This window comes from Delphinus delphis, chromosome 8 (assembly GCF_949987515.2).
Source record: "Delphinus delphis chromosome 8, mDelDel1.2, whole genome shotgun sequence".
NCBI classification, from domain to species: domain Eukaryota; kingdom Metazoa; phylum Chordata; class Mammalia; order Artiodactyla; family Delphinidae; genus Delphinus; species Delphinus delphis.
In genome coordinates, this window is record NC_082690.1 from 2356708 (window position 1) to 2378274 (window position 21567).

Genomic DNA, 21567 nt, shown 5'->3' on the forward strand with positions numbered 1-21567 from the left:
TTTCCTTCTCTGGACACAGGAGTCCTATGACGAGATTAGCCCCTCCCCATACAAGGGAGTTCTTTATGTCAGTAGGAGAGAAAGAAAATAAACGTCTCAACCAACAGAAAGATCACTAATGTTTTACTCCCCTGGATAAACTCTACGAAATCCTTATCGATCTTAAATGTGCTACTGGACAAATACATCTTCCGAAAAGCAGCCTTTTAGAAGTTTGCTCAGACTGTATAATCAGGTACAACGTTTGCCCTCTGCTCACCGGCTCAACCCCACAAGGTCGCCGTCTCGCACCTGCACTGACCACCGGGAACACCCAGAGGGAGGTCAGCTCGGCCCGTTTACAGAGCAGAACCCGTGATGATTGTGTGTGTGCGTGTGTGGTGAGCACGCCCTGCTCCCTTCCGCAATGCAGTTCTAACTGATGACAATGTCTTATGAGTGTGCTGTTCCCTGGCCAGTAACCTGTCATCAGGTGGGGTCTGGATCCCAGGTGTTGGGGGAAATTGTCACTAGAGGGATGTTTAACTCGGGACCTTAGGCAGCAAAGGGCTCACTGAGGACACACAGCCCACGTTCTGCAGTGAAACCAGGCAGAGGCTGCTGGGCAGTCCCACCCGCTGTGCAGACACTGCACACTGTGCTCCTTTGGTGGTCAGATCTCTGAGGGCCGCGTCTGGCAGGACAGTCCCTGATCCCCGTGGATCCAGGTGCCGTGGCTTCACCTGACACCTCTCTGAGGCCCAGCCACCCCCCCACCCGCACACACGCAGCTCTGCCCCCGCATTGAGCACACCAGCCACACCTGCGGTCCTGTCCCTCCTGGGCCTCTGCTGCCCACCCCCCGACACACACCATCACTTTTTCCCAGGGAAGGCACATCTCATCACAGAGGCAGGCCTCCCAGAACCTCGACCTCACTAAGGACCAGAGACTGGGGCCAGCCTGTCCTCTGCACATGCCACCCTGGAAGGTGGGCACGTTAAGGCCCTCCCCGACCCCTCAGGGGATGGTGATGCTCATCCTACACACAGGCCGGGAGGATGGAGCCCGGCGTTCCCAGGAGATGGCTGGCTCAGCAGTGCACCTCCTTGCCCGTCTCCCTCCCCAGCCCCTCACCCCAGTTCTGGCATCACTGTCCAGACAAACAGCTTCCAAGGCCTTCCCTCAGGCCTGGCCTCCGGGGGAAACCTCGGTAGGTAGCATCAAAACTGATACACATAAAAAAGTTATGCTCGTGGAAGCCAGCTCAACTTGCTCATTTGAAAAGTTTTACGGATTTCTAGAACTCTTCTACAAATGTATTACTTAATATCTTTCTTTAAATTGCATGTTTTCGAACTTTCCATCAACCTTAGTAACACAGAAAGAACGTGATGACCATTTTCTCCAAGTCCCACATAGACACCCCCGAATCACTTTCAAGCCCACCCTGTGCGCCACTCAACACTGTTCTCCACGCAAGGTTGGGAGAAACCAGGGAGAACCGGGTAGGGGTGATGTTCAGGTGGTGGGCAGGCCAGACAGATTCTGCAGCTTCCCAGGGAGGCTTGGGGGGCAAGGCCCTGAGCTGCGGTTCCAGCGGCAGGAGTCCAGCCCGGCCAGGTGGGCAAGGGAGCTTTGGGGTTGTTACCCTACCCGGGAGCCCAGACCTGGGGTTCAAATCCGATCCAGGTGAAGGCCTGCAGGGCCAGCTGCATTTACCTGTCTCCTCCGCCCCATCTGGAAGTCGTCCCAGGGTGCTCCAGAGGGACCCCCCACCCTCTGGAGACATCACCACACGTCCCGCAGACATGAGGTGTTTCCATTCCACAAGTGTTGCCACTCACCCCAGATTCCAGTCACCTGAAAAGTCGCCATGTTCCCTGTTCTGACTGGGACCACTGTGTGCTCTCCTCAGCCTTGAAAACCAGCCACTCAGACACAGAGCAAGCCTGGGACTGTGGGCAGGTGGACCGCACTATGCCGGGCAAACGCCCTGGCCGCTGACCAGCTGAGGGACCTCTGGCCCCCACACTCGTTTTCTGGCCTCAGATTCCTCGTTTGTAAAGTGAGAAGGTTTTACTAGATGATCTATGAGGTACCTTCCAGCCCTGACATTTTCCGTTTCTGAGGTAACCAACATCCAAAAGACTTAATTAAGTGTTGGTTTATATCATTAGATCAAAATCACTGGAATGCAGTCCCCTTGACAACAGCTAAACCTGCATTGTTCACGGCCATGTCCCTGATGCTGCGAACAGATCTTGGCATACGGTAGGAGCTCAATGAAACTGGATGGATGGAGGGAGGGAGGAACAGATGAAGGGATGGAGGGATGATAGATGCATAGAGGGAGGGATGGAGAGATGGAGGGAGGGGTGGAGGGAGGGAGGGAGGGACGTGGGGATGGAGGGATGGAAAGAGAGAGAGAGGGATGTGATTTCTAGGAATCTCCTGGATTCAAAGGCTTTGTTAAAGACCTTGTGAAGGCCACTCATTTGAAAAAAAAAAAAAACACTGAGTGGGGCATATGGGGAATTAGCCCGCAATGGACCAAAGTAAGTCAATAGCAGCATATTTAATTAATATCAAAAGCACGCTGGGAAAAGAACACTGCGAGGTCAGGATTCCCAGCCAGTGGGGCCAAAGAAGCTGTTGATTCTCCCTTGACTACTCTTGGAAAGTTTCTGGAAGGAGGAAGATGTAAAACCCGCTTGGAGGATGAAACTCAGCGCCAGGTGGAGGACAAGAGTGGGCCGCGCGCGCTGAAGACGCTCTGGAGGTGGATGGAGGCCCAGGCCAGTGGGGCCGGGGGGCAGCTCTTGGAGGGGACGGTCCTCTCCATGACCTGGGGCACAAGCAGCGCGCTGCAGCCTCGGCTCTTCTCCTATGCTGTCCTCCGGGCCCTCCGCAGTGCCAGGAGCCCAGGGAGCCGCCCCTCCCTCTGAAGTCTGCACCGCCGGCCCCGCCACGGCCACCCACCCGTGTCTTAGCTCCAGCAGCTGATCCCCGCCCAGCCCCAGCACCCTCTTCTCTTCTGTCACCAGGGTTGGTCCAGGAGATGCAGCCCCTCAGATGACCAGCCCGGGTGGGACCCTCCACAGGGCAGGCTCCTCTGCTTCCATGCCTGGCAGGTCTGCGTAAGAACCTCCCTCCAGGCCGGTCTCTGGAACCCACCTGGCGACCTCGCTGCCTGCTCCCTCCGTTACCGCAGGGACGAGACCCGGCTTCCCCACCGCTGGCCCGGTTCTTCCCAGTGACTTGACTCTGAGTCACCCGGGGCCACCGGCCCGTCACAGAGCAGCACTCCTGACATCTGGGCTTGTGGGCTGCTGCTGCGCGACAAGTCATCCCTCATTACCTGACAGCTCAGGAGGTCAGAGCCCGAGGTGGGCCGGCTGCTGGAGCATCTCACTCCTTGGCTGGCGGCCCCTCCTCCATCCTCAGAGTCGCCGGCCAAGCATGTCCCAGCCTCTCTGACTGTGACTCAGCTTCCCCCACCCCGTGGCCTCCTCTCTCTGACCCTCATATAAAGGTCCTCACGATGGCACTGGGCCCACCCAGGTAATCCAGGGTTATCCCCAGGTCAAGAGCCTTAATTTAATCACCTGCACATGTTCTCAGGGCCCTGTCTTTGGGACCATTACTATCTCCATAGCAGGGCTCGGAGACTCCAAACTGCCCCATAACTTCCTATCAAAGATAAGCTAAGGCCCTGACAAGGCCTGCACGGTCGGGTCCCGTTACCTCTTTGATGGCTGCATCCATCACCCTCCCTCGAGGTCAGTCCCAGCCTCATGCACCTCCTTGGGGTGCCTCAGTCATGCCAGATCTGTGCTTCTCTTAGGGCCTCTGCCGGGAAAGCCCTGTGCTCTCGGACACACGGCATCTCCCTCTCCTTGAGCCTCTGCCTGAATGTAAGAACCCTGACCGCCCTTCTCAACATGCAGCTGCCCCCGTGCCTGCCCTGCCCTGGCGTTTCCACCCCGCTCCTGCGTTGTTCTTCTTGTCCTCAAAACCATCAGAATACTGTACATTTTCCTTTTTTATTTCTTTACAGTCCGTCTTCCCTCATTAAAGCAGTCCCGGGAGGCCTCTCCACGTCCTAGCATGGGGCTGGAGGTCCTGAGCACCGCTGGAGCAGCGACAGGAAGACAAGGACGGTGTCTGCCCTCGAGGATGGACATCTGGGGAGGCTGACACAGACCAGAGACGACAGCACAATGAGGCAGGCCCAGGGCCATGAAAGTGCAAAACACCATCCCCTCGTCACCTCATGATTCGGCGGCATCACGGGCCACCAGGTGCAGCCCCAGCCTTGACAGCCACTTCCTGGAAACAGTAGCTTTTCTTTCAAGGCCCGGCCGGCAGGCCTGTGACGACTCGGGCTCTTCCAGTAGCAGATCACACAGCAACCCGTGACTGCCGCAGCCTTGTTCAGAGCTGGGTCAGCCCATCAGAGGCCATCACCCTTCCGCAAGGAGCTGGTCCCCACACCCCCTGCCCAGCTCCCCAGGAGCCAGTGGAAGAGAGCCAGAGCCTGGAGCCGGCGGTGGCTGCCACGGCCCACGCTCCCGTGACTGGGCTGCCCCACGTGACCGGAAGAAGGCATTTGTCGCCTTTTATGAGGATGTGTCTCTCGCTCGGCTTCAAAACCCGCATTCCCTCTCTTGTCTCCTCCTGGAGACGCAGAACATGGCTAAAGTGAAAGCAATTAATTGAAGCCTTTTACTAACACCAAAGCCTTTCCTCTGTGTAGCACCACGTTCATTATTTAATGGCACAGAAAGCCTGCTTCCTGCAGGCTGAAGCACACGGCAGAGCCAGCCTCTTCCCAATGGCCCTCCAAGGCGAGGACTCTCCAGATCGGGCTGCCGTCGGCTTTGGAAGGCCAGAGGCCGAGTCCAAATTGGAGACACTGTGCGTCTGCAGTGCCAGGCCCTGCACAGCTGAGGGGGCGACCATCCCTGCCTGAGCTCACCGTCCACTCCCCCACCACGTGGACCCGTCCGGGAGCCTTCCTTCTGCTCCACGTGGGGCAGCAGGGGCAGAGGAGCCTGCTGGGCCACGCTGGCTCTGATCCTTGAGCAGGTGGCTCTGGGGGCCATCAGTGAGAGAACGAGGCAGAGTCAACCTCAGGGCTGTGGTCATGCTGCAGGTGGACCCGTGTGTCCTCCGCCCCATAGTCCCCCGGCCACCAGGCAGCAAGCACGCGGGCTTGGGAGTGAATTAGCATCAATCAGACAGAACTCCTGGAGTGCGTAGCGTCACACTGCACACCGCAGGGTCAAGTAGGAATTTGCACAGAGTCCACGTTCTAACAGCACATGGACAAACCAGCCGGGAAAGCCAGTTCCAGCTGCGTTGGCACACACAGCTCTAGGAGCCACAGCCGACGCCGAGGGGACAGTTCCAAGAGTGAGTCCCTGGGACCAGAGGACGCAGAGGCCTTGGCGAGCTGAGTCGGCCAGAGGAAGCCGTCACTGGGGTGGAGATGCTAGATAACCAAACTCGACAGCTCTCCCATGGGTGGGAGGAGGGGCGTACCTGGGGCGCAGGCCCAGATGGGGCATCAGGAGGACACCCAGCAGACCCTGCCTGGAGCAGCAGACCCATGCAAGCAAAGTGCAGGAGGCAAGTTTAGAACAAGGCCACCCAGAGGGTGAGCTGGTCAGCATTCCTACCCATACCATGCACTGCAGCACCTCTGCCCTCAATACCATCCCCCTGCAGCCCTCCCCACAGCTGCACTTGCTATGCCAAAGTTCTTTTCAGGTCCTGAGTCGCTCATTCAAAACAACAACCCTGTTTTATACCCATTTTACAAATGAAGAAACAGGCCCAGAGAGGGTAAGTGTCAGGGCCAAGGTCACACAGACAGTAAGGGTTAGAGCTGGGTTCTAAACTCAGGGAGTCTGACTCCAGAACCCACCAAATTGTTTTTATTTCCCAATGCCTTCATTCCTTCAGAAATGCTGGCTCTTTCATTATCCCCATGTGTGGCAGCAACATCAACTGGGTTTTAACAGAAAACAACCCCTCGTAGCCCAACCCCAGCAAATCCTGGCTCCATTTCCATCCAGCCCCATCACTGAGTGGGTGTATTTGCTCCCCTACTGGTCGGTTAATATCTGTTGCTGAAGCCTGTCCGCTCCACTTGCCCCAGCGCTTCCCTAGGACACCCCAGCCTTCCCCCATCCAGCAGCTGAGAGATTAACACCCCATGACCCCCATTTTTAACCGCTGTGATGTACGGCCTCTCACGGAGAGTGCTCACAGGGCCCAGAGGGAGCGACTGCTTATCCCTCTTGAGTGAAACAAGCCGGAGGCCAGCGCGGGCTCTGGGTAGACCCAGGAGGAGCGGGCCCGGGGTAGGTCAGCGCCGGCCCCGGCATGTGAGGTCAGACCTGGGAGAGGACATAGCCCTCAGAGCCAGCTCTGCGCCCGTGTCCCCAGGTGCCTGCTGCCTCCTATCCGGGCAGGTGCTCCCTTGGACCCTGGAAATGTGGGTGACAATTTTGATGGGCTGCACTAAAAAATCTGTAAAGATGGTTAACATTTACCATGACTGACGGCCTAACTGCTTCCTTTTTATGTGTCTATAAAGGTGCTGTAATCAAAGCAGAGCCTCGGCACGATAGACCTGTGCGCATCTGCAGGGAGCCCAGGAGGGGATCGCTGCCCCGCGGAGGTGCGGCCAGAGGGCCCGAGTCAGGGCTGGGCCTGGCGGGAAGGATGTGGCAGGAGGTGAGAAGGACGCACCAGCTGGACACAAAGACTGGATGGAGGTGGGCAAGGGGCCGTGTGGTCACTGGTGACTCTGGGGTTTGGGGTGTGACCAGGAGAATGAAGATGCCAGAGATTACAGGAAAGTTAGAAGGTGATGAGTTTTGTGTTGAATACGATGACCTGGACATACAGCCAGCCTGGAGCTTAGGAGAAGAGGAAGAGCTGGCCTTTGCCCTTAGCGGGAGGGGGGCCCTCCTTGCTGCCTGTGGTACCCTCAGAGCATGAAACTGCAGTGGGGGACGAGCCCTCTGCGGGAACGCAGAGAACAGAGACGTCCCCGGGCGCCACCCCCAACCCAGTGACAGAGAGAAGGGGAGCTCCACCCTCCTCAAGCCCCCAGCGAGGGACAGCACCGCCCACCAGAGCACTGCTGGAGGCCCCACCCGCGGAGGACGTGGCAGAGGCCATCAGGGGATGCTCTAAGACAGAAACGACACTTGTAAGGCAGATGGAGACGGATGAACCGTTCTTCCTCCCTGAGTCTCCATGCAGGGGCGGGAAGACGGGCGGTAGGCCTGCGGGCCGCCAGGGGACAGGAGCAGGGCCGGCCCCTGTCCTCAGCATGGGCAGCTTCCTCCCCTGGCCACAGGCCTTGGGTCTTCTGTCCTTGAGGCCTGGATGGGGATCCGCTTGTGAAGGGCATTTTATCTCTTGTTTCTTTCTCATCCTTTCCTTAAACTCATCAAATGTGTCATCAGCCCTCTATCCACCACCTGGGGGAAACAGGAGGGGTCCCTGCAGCAAACCATGGAGCTGGGTGGGGGAGTGCTGGTGGGAGATGAGGGAGGTGGTCCCTGATCACTGGGTCGCGGGGAGTGAAGCTTTCCTCCACTTGTCCACTGCGGGGGATCTTAAGGCTCAGCCAGGTTTGTGAGGACGTGGGACAGAAAGGCCATGAGTGTTAGGACCCGCCCAGAAAACTGGGCAACTCTCCACTCGTTCTCAGATGGGAACACAGAGGCTGCAACACACCCAGCCCACGGGCATTTTCCAGAAGCTTCCAGTCCTCCCAGCCACCACAAGCCCCCAAACAGACGGCTCCCACAGGGAGCAGACCCTCGAGTCAGACCATTTACAAAGGGGCTTTGGGCTCACTAATGTGGCTTTGATGCTGCAGCAAAAGCCTCGGGGAAAGTGCAGAGAGAGATTAGAGCCCACTTTCTGATCTCTGGATGATTTGAGAAGCCACTGGTTCCCAGAGGGCTGGCTCACGGTCAAGACTTTACATTCCGGGGCTGTAGAGTCTGGACGTCCCAGCCCACGTGCACGGGAAGTCCTCCCCACCCGGCTGTGTGATGCTGGCCCTCCAGGCCTGCCACGCGGGCTCACGGTGCAGGGCCCAGCCTGCCCCAGTCACCAAGGGCCGGGCTCTGTTTTTTGTGTTTTCTGGAATCACAGAAGTGATTCAGAACGTGCCAGGTAGAAATGTCCCCCCAGTGCCACACTGGCTTCCCCGGAACCAGGGTACCAGGCCCACCAATGGGCAGCAGGATGACCCCTGGGGGAAAGGGACTTCGGGGGCTTCACCCACGTGACCTGATTGGACCCTCAGGAAAACAGATGGGCCAGGAGGTCAGATGAGCTTTCTAGGAAGCAGGGCAGCCCATGATCTCACCCAGAGCTGCGTGACCCTTGAACCCGCGTGGAAGGGGGGGCCAGGAATAAAGAAGGGGGTCCGGCCAAAGGGATCCAGCCGAGTTAGCATGGCCTCAGAACTGCGGTAGAGGCTGCAGAGCTCGGCCCAGCCAGAGACAGCCCTTCCCAGCCAAGTCCCCGCTGGGGTCAAGCTCCTCCCACAACCCTGGCACAGGGGCAGGCTGGCAAGCCCAAGGATGAACGGGTTCCACACTCCACCATGCTTTCCAGAATCTTCCCTGACGTACAACGGACATTATGTCACCCATTTCTGTCTCCAGGATGGTGGGTTTGGTAGCAGAAACCGTGTGGGTTGAGAAACCCGATTCCCGTTCCACCCGCCCCCAGCCGGCTCGCTTCTTGTGGAGTCACACGCATCTCCATCTGTCTCCCTCCTCTGCTCGCCCATCACCCGGTGACAGCTGCTGCCTGTTCTCTCCCTTCTCCGAGGGACCCACCCCCAGGTCCTTTTACAACTGTCACCCAACAAAGCTTTCTGCCAGGACAGCAGGACCCAAACGCATCACGTGAGGGCTTTCCTGAGAGCCAGGGCAGGCTGGGGTCCGAGCAGCAGGCAGGGGCCAGGACCACCCTGCAGGCACCTGTGCCGTCTCACCTCTGCCCACAACTAGGCTCACAGCCGAGGGCCCGGGAGACAGCTTGGGGACCTTCTCCCAAAGAATCTGCCCTCGTATGGAGGCGTGACTCTCTATGGCTGTGACGCCTCAGCAACTTTAAAAAATAATTATCTCTGTGCCTCGCTTCTCTCCGAGAATTTTGGGATCAAAAGAACAGCTTTACTCAGGGAGAAAGACAAGGGACAGAATTGTCAGGATAAATACAGTCAGGCAGCAGCACGGCTCTGCTGAGCTGGAGGTTAGGGGGCTTGGTTTGTTTTGTTTTTCTTTCTCCTTGCTGAGATGTTCTGTGGAAGGGCTGTGGGTACAGCCAGCAACCTGCACCGAGATGCTCACAGGAGACAGGAGGGTGGAGCCACCGGCTTTGAAAGTGTCACGTAAACCACCAGCCTGGTGCCAGGCCCAGAGCTCAGACCTGCCTTAACGGTCAAGTCAGAAAGGTAAAGAGGGGTTCTACACCCCCTACACTTGTTCGGTCACTTTGTGGCTCCTGGAATCCCACCTCCACGGTCCATAGTTAAACGTGCACCCGGGCCGGCGGGCAGACAGGAAGCAGACCCAGGCTCTACTCCTGCACCTGAGGCCCTCACAGGGCGAGACAGCCCCGATGGAGGTTAGGGTTAGGGTGCTTCATAAAAGCACCCTGTCTGGTGAGGCAGCTGGACGCCGGCCGGAGCACCAACCCCCAGACGCGGGCCAGGGCTGTGCTGGAATCCAGCTGCCTTGGCATCTTCCCTGTCAACAAGGACGACCCCAGACGGGGTTGAACAATAATGTTGGTAATGCTGTTATCAACACAGACATCACAACTAATAGTGTTTCCTGTTCATTAAGCACCTGTCACGTGCACAGTACTTTCTATGCAATAGGGAAAAAAAGCACGATGCTGCCAACCTATGACCTAGGACACATCAAACGGTCCTCAGAAACTCCCAGTGCTGACTCAGCATTCATCACACCATCGCTGAGCTGGGAACCTCTGGAAACGCTAAGATAAGTCAGATATAGTTGCTAGCCTTGAGGGACTGTGATTCACAAAAAGCCAGAGGGGAAGCCCAGGCCGGGGGCTTGTGAGCTGGGCCTGGGAGGTTCAGTGACGGAAGAGGGACGGATCACCTCCTAAGCAGAGAGAAAAAGCGCTGCACACCGGGGGGCGGGGTTCAAACAGTTCAAACAGTAACTGTTCAAACAGTAACAAATAACTGGCAATAAAAGGCAGAATGTGATAAATGTCAAATGAGTGTTTCTGACAGCGAATGCCAGACAGTCTAGAGGAAAATGCCTGTTTGACTTGGGGTGATCAGGAAAGACCACACAAACACACAGAGAAGTGAGGTTTCTCACAGGATCCTACAACAAGAGTTGGCTCTCCTGGCACAGCTGGGGAAAGGGGAGGGATTCCAGATGGAGGACAGGTCAGAAGGGCCAAGCTTCAGGACACCTGGAACACGCGGCTGCAGAGCTGGGGTCGTTCCTGGAAACAGGCAGCCGTGGCATGTCAGGTCCAGGGAGTGGCTTGGGCGGGGAGGAGAGTTCCCCCATCAGAAGCAGGTCTGGGGCTGCAGGGGCACAGGGAAGGCACAACACGTCTGTCCCCCACCTCCCCGCCGGCTCCCCCCTATCCTGCTCCTGGCCTTCAGCCCATCTCACACCGCGTGTGGACCTTCCTGCTCTTTATTCCAAGAGATGCTTTTCTATCACAAACAACACGGAAACATCGAGGTCGCCTGAGCACAGCTCATCTTGAGAAGTAGATTCCCCACCTTCTCTCTGCGGTGGGGAGGGAGGTCTCTTCTTCCCCTGTTGCTCTGGGCACTTTCCTAACAAGAGGAGGATTTGGAGTGCAGAGGACCACCTCTTGGGCTGGGTGCCACTGTAGCCAGTGGCCAGGCGGCCGTGCCTGAGGACCGGCCAGCGGTTCCCAGGGGACACCTGTGGAAAGAGGGCAGTGGTCAGGCCTGGGCTGGACTCCACAGAGAGGAGAGGGCCCGGAAGGCCCCACCAGCTCTGTAACATTTCAGCAGACTTCCCCCTGCTCCGGCTCACAGATCTTTATGCCCTTGGTGTCATGTTACACATACATCCTGTGTCCTGCATTATCTTAACCCTCCCTGAGGTCTGATTGTGACACGGTTCTCTTCCCGTTCTTTATCATCTGGGTTGTCCCAGCTCGGATGGCATTTCTTCCCGGAAGATTTCCCTGACGACCCACCTCTCAGGGAATGGCGTCTCCCAGCGGCCACCTTGGTCCTGTACCTCTTCTACAGGGTCCCCATCAACAGTCATAGAATCTCCTGGTTGTGTGAGGCCCTGAGGGCAGGACTGTGTCCACTTTGACGACTGTGTCCTTCAAGTCTAGCAGAGTCCCCAGTGTACATTAGGTCTTCAACCCCTGCTTCTTGGATGGACAGATGGATGGAGCCATCCTACACGTGCATCACATTACAGTCACATGAAATTTTATTGTAAGGAGTCACCATAATTCTACCATAATTGCTGAGCAATTATTAGCTGTTTGTTAACTCATTTGTTGCTTGCCTTCCACTAAATGGTAAGTTCCACAAAATGCAGAAACCGTGTGCTTTCTACTCACCGGCATGTCCCCAACATCTGATCCAGATTTACAACATAAACTTGATATCTACTGAATCAGCTGCTTAAAGAATGAATGAACACTTGGGCTGTGATTACAAACAGCGCTGTGATGAACCTCTGTGCGTGACTCTCAAACACAAAGGAGAATTATTTAATCAGATCATTTGTACATATATAGAGGCTTCTAAACACGTGTGTCCGTACTGTTTAGGTAAAGATATTACCAGTGATCCCCCACCAGCAACCAGCACGGGTATCAGGACGTCCTCAACTCACGGAAGCACGAAAAAAGTATACTTTTAAAATCTTTGCTCATCTGGTAAGTGAAAATAGTGTCTCATTGTTGTTCATTTGCATTTGATTTCTAAGAAGAATTAACATTTTTGATACAGCACTTTCTTAGTCATTGGTATTTCAAACTGCCCGTTTATAATCTTTGCCTATTTTCCTATTGGAGTTTTAGTAATTTTTTTTAACCAGTGTCAACATAATTCATTCTTTGGTTTTGAAAGCTGTAAGTTTTCCATTGTTTTGCCTTTTCATTGTAGAATCCTTTTGACATATAGGATTTCTTAATATAATCAAATGCATAGTTATTTATTCCATAAGTACTTTTATGCCTAGAATATCCTTTTTCACTTAGAGGTCAGCACTGACTTAAATTGTCTTCTCATATCAATATGGTTTGATTTTTTCCCATTAACATATATCATTTTTGATATATGGTATAAAGCGAGGTTCCAAACTGCTTATATTTCCCGGCAGTATTTCTTCCGTCACCCACGCCGTCCCACATTGAGGCCCCTCCTCCGGGCGATCCTGGGCTGTAAATCTCTCTCCTCTTCCTTAACTATCGCACTGTCCTCCTTAGTAGTGATTTGTGGTTTGTTCTAATAGCTGGTAAAACAAAGCCCCCTCAGTCAACTTCTCTGTCATAATTCTTAGCTGTTTTCACCTGTATATTTTTTTCAAATGAACTTAAAAAATATTGGGCCTTCTTCCCCTCCCCCTGAAAAATCAGAGTTTGCAGAAAAATTAGACCTGTGACTTAATATGGGAAGAACTGATATCATGATATCCAGTTTTCTCATTTTCTTAGCCCACCTCCACTGCCCACAGCCTCCGGCCTCCGGGATCCATCTGCCCAGCTTCCCTGCTGCTAACGCCCGCCCTGGGCTGCCTCGCTCCACCCGCTCTCTTGACCTCACCACCCCCAGTGTACTTGATGCTGAGTCAACTTCGGATCTTAGAGACCTTGGTTCAGAGTCTACCCAGCTCCCTTTGAATATTATCAAGCCGGTTGCCCTTCCTAATATACCTGAGGATCAAGGAGCTTTATCACCACGATGCTAAACTGACAACGCCAAACCATTTCACTGCAGAATTACTAAGAAGTCACTAAGTTTAGACACAGCCATACACGCCAGTCAAAGACATTTAGAGTTAGCAGAAATCTGAGACATGGCTCATCTAGCCCAGCCACCCCGTTCCAGGGTTAAAGAGAGACAGGCTCAGAGAGGGGAAACGATGACTAGGGTCACACAGCAACCCAGTCACTTATGAAGGTACAAACGGTTCCTCTGGACCCAGCGGGGCAATGGAGAGGATCTGGGTGTACCTACGTGGAGATCAGACCAAATGGCAGGGGGGTGGAGGCCAGGGCTCAGCAGTGGGAAAACGGAGGGAACATCTGGCTAATGAACCCTCCAGAGAAGCTCCAAGACAACGTGGCCAGCGGACCCCGAACCCGAGGCCAAGCAGACGTGGGTCCCACACTCCTGACACTCACACCATGTGGGCGTGAGGAGGGGTGTGGGGACCAGACGCTCCTCTCAGCCTTCGGTCCAAGCTGTCCTCCCAGGGAGGTGAGACGCCGAAGGACAGCAGACTCAGCGGAGAAGCCCTGTGCTCTGGCCCTTCCCTCGGCGCCCAAGCACGTGGCTGCGCTGGTCTAGTCGGGCTGCAGCACAGAGAAGGAGTCTGAGGCCCACCCAACGGGAGGATCCAGCTCCTCTGCAGCCTGTGTGGAGCTGAATGACTCGTAATTCAGTTAGACGAGAAGGAAGCAAACCTCATCACAACAGTTGAAAACATGAAAACAACAAATAAACAGCTGCTTTCAGTTAGCAACAAGGAGGCCAATTTGATCTTTGCAGACAGAAAAGTGCCATCTCGCATGTGCGTGCGTGTGTGCGTGTGTGCGTGTGTGTGTGTGTGTGTGTGTTCGGGAGGGGCGGTGCCTTCAAGAAGCTGCAGCTGCGAGCAGCACAGAGCACAGCATTAACCAGGTTCCTGGAACAATTTGCCCGATTAGCACCACACCAGGCACAGCACGCAGAGGGGGGCCCAAGCTGCACCCCATACATGTCCCCCACCACGCACACGTGCCCCTGCGACACACACGCACACAGACACACATGTGCGTGTGCGCGCACACACACACACACACACACACTGCCCTGTGGAACCCAGGCTGCAGGGGAAACTCCTGGACTCTGAGAGGCAAAGTCCTTGGCTGGGAACATGTCCCCAGTCGGTGTGTAGCAGGCAGACATCTGGCCCTGCAGCACGAAGCACGAATCTAAAATGAAGATTCCTGGGCCCCTCCCGAGTTAGTAGATCAGACTCCCCTGGGGTCCTGAGAGTCTGTCTTCACAACAGCCTCAGGGACTCCTCTGCTCACAGAAGTGGATGAAGAACTCGGGGACACACCTTCTCAAAGAGCATCCGTTAGCCGTTGCCGTACTCATCCCGCAGAACAGAGACGGCCCGAAAATCCTCCGTGGTTAACACCGCAGCCATTTGTCCTCACAGACCAGCTGCAGGTGGGCAGGTGCTGGGGGTCCACTCCACACGCGGTGATTCTGGGGTCCAGGCTGAGCGTCAGCAACGCACCTCGCAGCCGTGGCCGAGGCGGACGAGGTCCCTTAGGTCCACCTCTGAGGGGGTTGCTGCCACTTCTACCCCGTTCCCACGTCCAAGGTAAGCGGTACAGACCCAAAGCCAAAGAATAGGGGCCCCAGGCTTCGTACGTAAGCCTGGGACAAGGGTGCAGACTCGGGGGGTGCAGGGGACTCGGCCAAGCAGTGCTCAGATTCTCATCCTCTCCACCTGCAGAAGGGCCTCGGTCCCCAGTGATCCTAAGAGGTTCAGTCACCCCTGCCCCACCTGGTTGTGCCAGCGGCCAGGACGGAACATCACCGGGACAAAGAGGTGACGTGTGGGACTCATTTCTACACTGTACGAGGTGCTGTGCATATCAGCTAACATGGCTGTTTCTCCTGAGCACGAGTCCAGGAGGGCAGGACAGAGATGGGCCCAACAGCCCACGTCCTGCAGCTTCTGTCCGGGGGCCCGGTGGGCCAGCTCTCAGCACAGAGGGGAATAGGACCGGGTCCTCCAGCAGAGGAGACCGCGTCCGAACCCCTGACGGCCCATCGCCAGGCGCTGGGACCTCAGACCCTCTCCCGCAGCGCCCAGCTCCAGGCCCACCCACGCCGCTCACATGGGGGTCCAGGCTGGTCAGCGGTCACAGTGCTCCGGGTCGTGCAGAGCTCCGGCACCTCCTGTTCTGTCAGGTGAATTTGTTGTGGCTTCCACACATTTTCTTCCAAAGAGCTCTGCCTGGTCCCTTGGTCCCGGGGAGACACCAAGTGATGCTGAGGTGTCTCTGCCCTGGTGCACCGATCCTGCTAGGCGCACGGGATGGAGCACGGGTCCACATCACCAAGCCTCACCCGCAGCCTAGAGACACTGGTCCCAGGCCCCTGAAGTGGGAGGGCAGCCTCGAGGGAGAGCCCGCAGCATCTGGAATACACCCTCCGAGCCCAGACTCGGGCTCCTTGACCACCTGCTTCCACGAGCATCTGGGATTTGGTCCCTTACCCCCTCTGTGGGTACATGGACTGATGTCCAGGACCCCCAGGCCTGGGTCTTGCCTCCATGGCTGGGTGTGGTCTAAAGCCGCTGGCTTTCCCATCACCCTCACCCTGACCGTGGGACCCATCAGACTGGAGACGCCCAAGCTCTTCCCAGGTCAGCGTACAGGGCGTCAATGTGCTGGGGTAAAGACACTCCTCTCTCCAGCTCTGAGGGGACCGGACGCCGGGGGATGAGACGAGCTTCCTATCCCCCAGCATCGCCGGGGTAGGGGGGTAGGGGGTGGATTTTCGCCAGTGTCATCTAGGACTCAGCCAGCTTGTCCAATCTCCAGATTCAAGGTTTTTGACAAACCAAGAAAATGTCCCAGTGTTATTTCTTTATGTGTTGTGTCTCCATCTGTCCCTCTTTCTCCTTCTGGAGCTTCTCCTGTTTACGTGTGAAGTCTCTGGAATCTGTCCTCCAAATGTCTCATTTCCTTTCTCCTCACACTTCCCAGCTCATTATTTTTGCTCCGTATTTGAGATAGTTCTTCCACCTGACCTTCGGAGGCACTAATTCACTTCTCAGGAGGTGCCACCTTCCTCTTCACTTCAGCCACTGAATCTTACGACTCAGAACCCATGACTTTCAGTTCCAGAAGTTTCCCCGTGGCCTCTGGTAGAGCCGCCTGCTCTGGGTGCTTTGGTCGTTGTCACCCTCGGGTGTGTTTCCATTTTCCGAGGCTGCCCCGTACTTGCGTCGCGGAGCCTTTCGAGCCATTGAGGTCCCTTGAGCCATGGCAAACTCCCATGAGCCCTGGGGGTGCGCTGTCAGCCCCCAGCACAGCTCCACAAGTGATGATCCCTGCTCCTACCCCGTGGCCTGGGGCCGCGAGCTCTCAGCCGTATGTCTGGGCAGGGACTCAGGCCACCCCTGCAGCCTCCAGAGCATCTCTGGACCCAGGGAGACTGGCCACACCCAACAGCTTTCTCAGACCTTCCCCCAAATATCTAACATTCATCTCAAACTTAATGCCCAAAAGAGACCCCTTGGTTTCTCCTAAGAAATCTGACTCTCCCCATCTTCCCCTAAATCTTTTTTTTTTTTTTTTTTGTGATATGCGGGCCTCTCACTGCTGTGGCCTCTCCCGTTGCAGTGCACAGGCTCCAGACGCACAGGCTCAGCAGCCATGGTTCACGGGCCCAGCCACTCCGCGGTATGTGGGATCTTCCCGGACCGGGGCACGAACCTGCGTCCCCTGCATCGGCAGGCAGACTCTCAACCACTGCGCCACCAGGGAAGCCCTCCCCTAAATCTTTGATCCACAAACCTAGGCGTTATCGTCAAGTCTTCAACCTCCCTCATCCTGTGTGTCCAAAACCCGTGAGTCTTCTTGGTTACCCCAGGTCTAATTGCCACATTTTCACCACACTTTCCTATCAAGATATTTTTCTCATGTCGACAGTAATTGAATTTTCCTTATTAGGCTGTACGGTCCTAGATTTTGACCTCTACTTCTAGTTATTTATTCATGTATTCAAGCATTCGAAAAATATGTATTAAGTTCCAGCTGTACACCAGGCCCTGCGTTAGGTTTGGAAAGTAATGGTGGACCCATTGTGTCCCACCATCAAGACGCTCATTGCACACAGGTGGGGAAGCAGTTAAGTAACCAGGAAACGCTGCTCAGAGGTGAGGACCACGCCGGGTCGGATGTGCTGCGGGACCAGAAGCACCGGCCCACTTTCTCCAGCACGCGTTAAGGGGTCCGGTCCCTCGTCCCTCCGTCCACCGTCAGCACCTCTTCGTGATCACCTCGCCCTCTTCCTGCTTTCACCCTGCACAGCTCTTCCCGCCTCTCTGGACACCTCCTCCTCCTGTCACTCCCCCGTCTCCATGCAGGACCAGCTAAGCCCCACCATCCTGAATCCTGTGGCCCATCAGTGAGGGAACCCCACACACAGAGGCTGGGGGACCACATCCCATGCCTTCTCTCACCCGCCCCTCGGACCCCGAGGAGAAAAGACCCCGGCTCAGGCCAGCCTTCCTGGCTCTGCCAGCCTTGTGACTTTAGGCAAATCTCTCGACCCTCTTGGGCCTCAGTTTCCTCATCTGCAAGACGAAAAAATTTAAGCAAGATTTCTTTAGAAGGAGGTCTCCTCCAGACTCAACAATCTACGAACTGATAAAACTTGTTTGCTATGAACTTAGTGGAATGTAGGAGTTTATGTTGGTGAAAAGAAATTGAAAGATGGATGTTATCACTGCCTCCAAACTCTTACCCTGTCCTGAGCCCACGAGCCTTCGCTACTCAGGGTGAACCTCAGGGACCCAGGGCAGCAGCATCACCTCAGAACTTTTTAAAAAGGCAGGATCTCGGGCCTACCCAGTCAGCATCTACGTTCTCATCAGACTCTATAATCAGAATCGGGAGATTCCTAAGGAAGAACCTTGCGGTCTGAGAGGCACCGCCCTCGAGGACACGGCCCAAAGAGTTAAAAGGAGGCACTTTTCGGTTTCAGTAGAAAGACCTTCTTTCTTAGTTCAGGGAGCAGACCGAGCTGGAACGGGCTGTGTCAAAGGCCAACGGGCCTCTGGCATTGGGCTAGAACAGAAGCAGGAAAGGCTGCTCTCAGGGGTGCTGCCTGAAGGGTGAGGTATCCTGCAGGGCTGGATGGATGGCCTGTGGGTCCCGCTCACTCTGAGGTAGGAGGGGTTTCATCCCACCTCTGCCCACTGCCTTGGTTCTCTCCAGGGGCCAGGGGGGCAGCACACAAGCCCAGGACCCCCCGAGCTGGCTTTGTGACACCATCACAAAGTCTAGGTAGAAGGAGAAAGCAGGGCAGCAGAAACTGGTGGGGGCCTGTCCCAACCATACCTTAGCTCCTCTGCACACAGGGCCCTTTTCTGGGGAAGCTGCTGTGCCCATCACAAGCCCACAAACCTTCCTCCACCTGATTTCACAAAGACCCTTTCCTCCCTTCCTGGTCAAGGGCTGGGATTCTGCATTGCGAAGCTAATTCTTGTTCAAATTAGTCCATCTCCCAGATAGAATTAGAAGCTGGGTGATTTGGAAAATACAGTCAATTTAGTCCACTGTCCTTGCGTGCCAGCTCCATCTGATAATGAAGAGTTCGCTTCCCAGGCTCTGGGCTGGCAGGAGCCATTATCCACGCGGTGAGGTTAGTCTGATAGGGACGCAGGAACCAGTGGGGTGAGGGCTGGCTCAGCCCTCAGCAGGGCACCCAGCCAGGGCCAGGAGGGAGGCAAGGGCAGGGAGGCCGGGGCCCAGATTCTACCCAGGGAAGAACGCCTGGCCAGAGCAGGACACTCATCCCTGGGAGGTCAGACCACAAGACAGGGCCAGGTCAGGACAACGTACCCACCTGGGCCTCCCGTTCCTTATGTATGACTGGGGCTGGTGAGACTATCTCCTGGGGTTTACTTAGGAACAAACAAACACCCTAACATAGGTGAAACCTCATTTATTCATTCATTCATTTTTAATAAACATTTACAACATCTGATATTCATTTGGCATCTAGCAGGTACTGAACACTGTACCAGGTGAAAGGGCTGATTTAACGAGCAAGACACAGTCTGTTCTCCTGCAGGATGTGAAATTAGACAGCACTGACCAAATGGACAGTGGAGACGGTGGTGATGCTACTGGTGGTGCTGATGGTGGTGACGGCGCTAATAGTGATGATGGCTGATGCAGACCACGGGACAAGCAGTCACCCCGGAAGATGCTGCTGCCCAGAGCCTTTCCAATGTGCAGTGAAAGACTGATCCCCGCATTGCTCATCTTGGCTATGAGCTAAGAGAGATTAAAATGCTTTTGTATGAAGCAAACAGTATACATATTTTATGAAATACATTTCTCTGCCTGTTTAATTGTGGGATCTTCCATAGAGGCAGAAAGATTCACTGCTCACCACTGTGATGAATGAATAGGGTTGCAGCCTTTGGCCTCAGGAGGCCCCGACCGCTGTCGTGTCCTGGCTCCCTGGGCCTGCTGCAGGAGGACCAGTGTCATGCAATGCGGCCTGGGCAGCTTCCTTTCCTCCGTGCACCTCTGTGGGCCCAGGTGTGAAGTTAACATGTCCACTTTCCGTCGCTGAAGGCTTCTTAAGCCCGGTCTACCACAAGCGAGTCTGCTGAAATTCACAAGATGATAGCGGTTCACCAGGGAACAAGGAGAAAGGTCATTAGGACAGGTCGTCCCAGCATCTCTGGTGGTGTTCCCAAGTCTGCTCATTGCCAACACACTCCCATCCTTCCCCTGAGCCCTTAATCTGGAATGTGGGCATCCCAGTGCCCCTCAAAAAATGCTAGGAGCTTTAAGGTGGTTTCAAATTGGGGATCTGCTAGGCCTTCCCGTGTAGCAGCCATGGAGTTCTGCCAGGTGGTGTGCGGGTGACCACAGGCGTCCAGGCGGACTGTCGCATCGATAGGCAAAAGCCACTTGTCAAGGTGGGTTTCCAGCAACCTGATGGCCCACTGGGGACCTCTTTTCTGGCCCTTGCAGCTGGGCCATGGAAAGCCCCCTCCAGGTTCCACCAGGTGGGCACCAGCGTGCAGACAATGCTGGAACCTGATGTGGAGAGCCCTGAGCCAGGACCACATCCCATCTCCACTGCACCAAGAACACATCACCAGTTTCACAGCAGCGACTTTGTCCCACATGTCGCATGTCTTTAGTTGCCCCCTTCCATGTTGGACTGGAAGCTCATGGAGGGTAAGTCACCAAGCTGCCCAGAGACCAGCAGGTGCTCCATAAACGGCAGCTGAACGAGTGCACAAATGAGGGTGATTTTTTTAAAAGAACGGAAAGAAGAGAACACATAGAGCCACTGATCTTTGAGTGGCTAAAATAATCCTGGGAGTTCAGGGATCTGAGATGTTATCCAGTCGGCAGAAACAGCCACTACTATCCTCCCACCCACTCAAGGCAAACCCCACCGTGGCCCGTGACACGCGCCCTGCTCACCCCAGGCGGCTCAGACTTTTCACACCGCACCCTCACACCACAACCAACTGCTGAACCGGCTGGTGGGCCTCCTTGAGCTCCCCTCGTCCCCTCGCCTGGAATATGGGCCCCCCAACCGTCTCTGGTCCTCCCCCAAATACTTTGTCCTACTCAATGCCTCATCTGGCTGTTACTTTAAGGAAGGTCCTGTCCTTTTCAAAGAAACACAGCTACGGGGGCCTGGAAACGGGCCGTCTGTGAGCCTGGCCCCCACGACATGTGGCCCTCCTGCCAAGCCCAAGGGGCGTCCCGAGTCTCGATACTGCTGGTGTCCAGATGCGAGAACACACGTGGTGTGAGTGGCGCTGGCCTTGGTGCTGAAGCACACATGTGTACATGGGAGGCTGTACAACCTACATTGCTGGGGATTTAGGGTGCTTGCTCTGCTGAATGAGGAATGAGAGATCAGAAAGTCCAAAATGACCATCCATTTGCAGAAAGCGGGGCTGGAGAATTAGGACTGTCAGACGTGTGCCCTGACCCCGAGGGCCCCATAAGAGGACTCCCTGACTCCTGCCCTTCACCCATCACAGGCTGCTTGAAGACAGGTCACCCACCCCCCGGAAGAGACCCCAAGTGCACACAGACAGGAGCAGCCCTAGGTGAAGGCCCAGGTGCAGCCATCCCTGGGCATGGCCCCGGGGAGCAGCCACCTGGCCTGGGGGCTCCGTGTCTGGGCAGGATGTCTGGGCAGGACTGCCGGCCCTGGGCTCTCACGGAAGGGCCTGATGCTGGCCTGTGTCCAGGTTTCCAGTGGCCTCGGCCCATCACTTCTTCCCAACGTCGAGGAAAATCTTGATCCTGAACGTTCACACCCTTTCCATGCATCCGCCCATGCTTCCTCTTTCTTGCTTCCCAGAAATCCTGACACACTGGACTGCCTCACCAAGCCCATCAGCTTCCCAAGATCAACGGGCTTCAGGAAGCCCCAAGTGTGAGTTCTCTTTCCTACTCGCCAAAGCTAGATCAGGCCACGTGCAGGGTGACAAGAGCATCAGGCCAGCAAATTCTGAGCATCCCTTGCCCGGTGTGTGACTT

General features: G+C 55.6%; 1 long non-coding RNA gene across 1 annotated transcript in view; it reads right to left on the reverse strand.

Annotated features, from left to right (window-relative positions):
* Positions 1-19078: 19078 nt before the first annotated feature.
* LOC132429393 (uncharacterized) overlaps positions 19079-21567 on the reverse strand; it is a 4132-nt gene continuing 1643 nt past the window's right edge. Inside the window, exons 2-3 of the long non-coding RNA XR_009520329.1 lie at positions 19436-19657; positions 19079-19317 (exon numbers count right to left, since the gene is read on the reverse strand). This is a non-coding gene — a long non-coding RNA (uncharacterized lncRNA). The remainder of the gene's footprint in view (positions 19318-19435; positions 19658-21567) is intronic.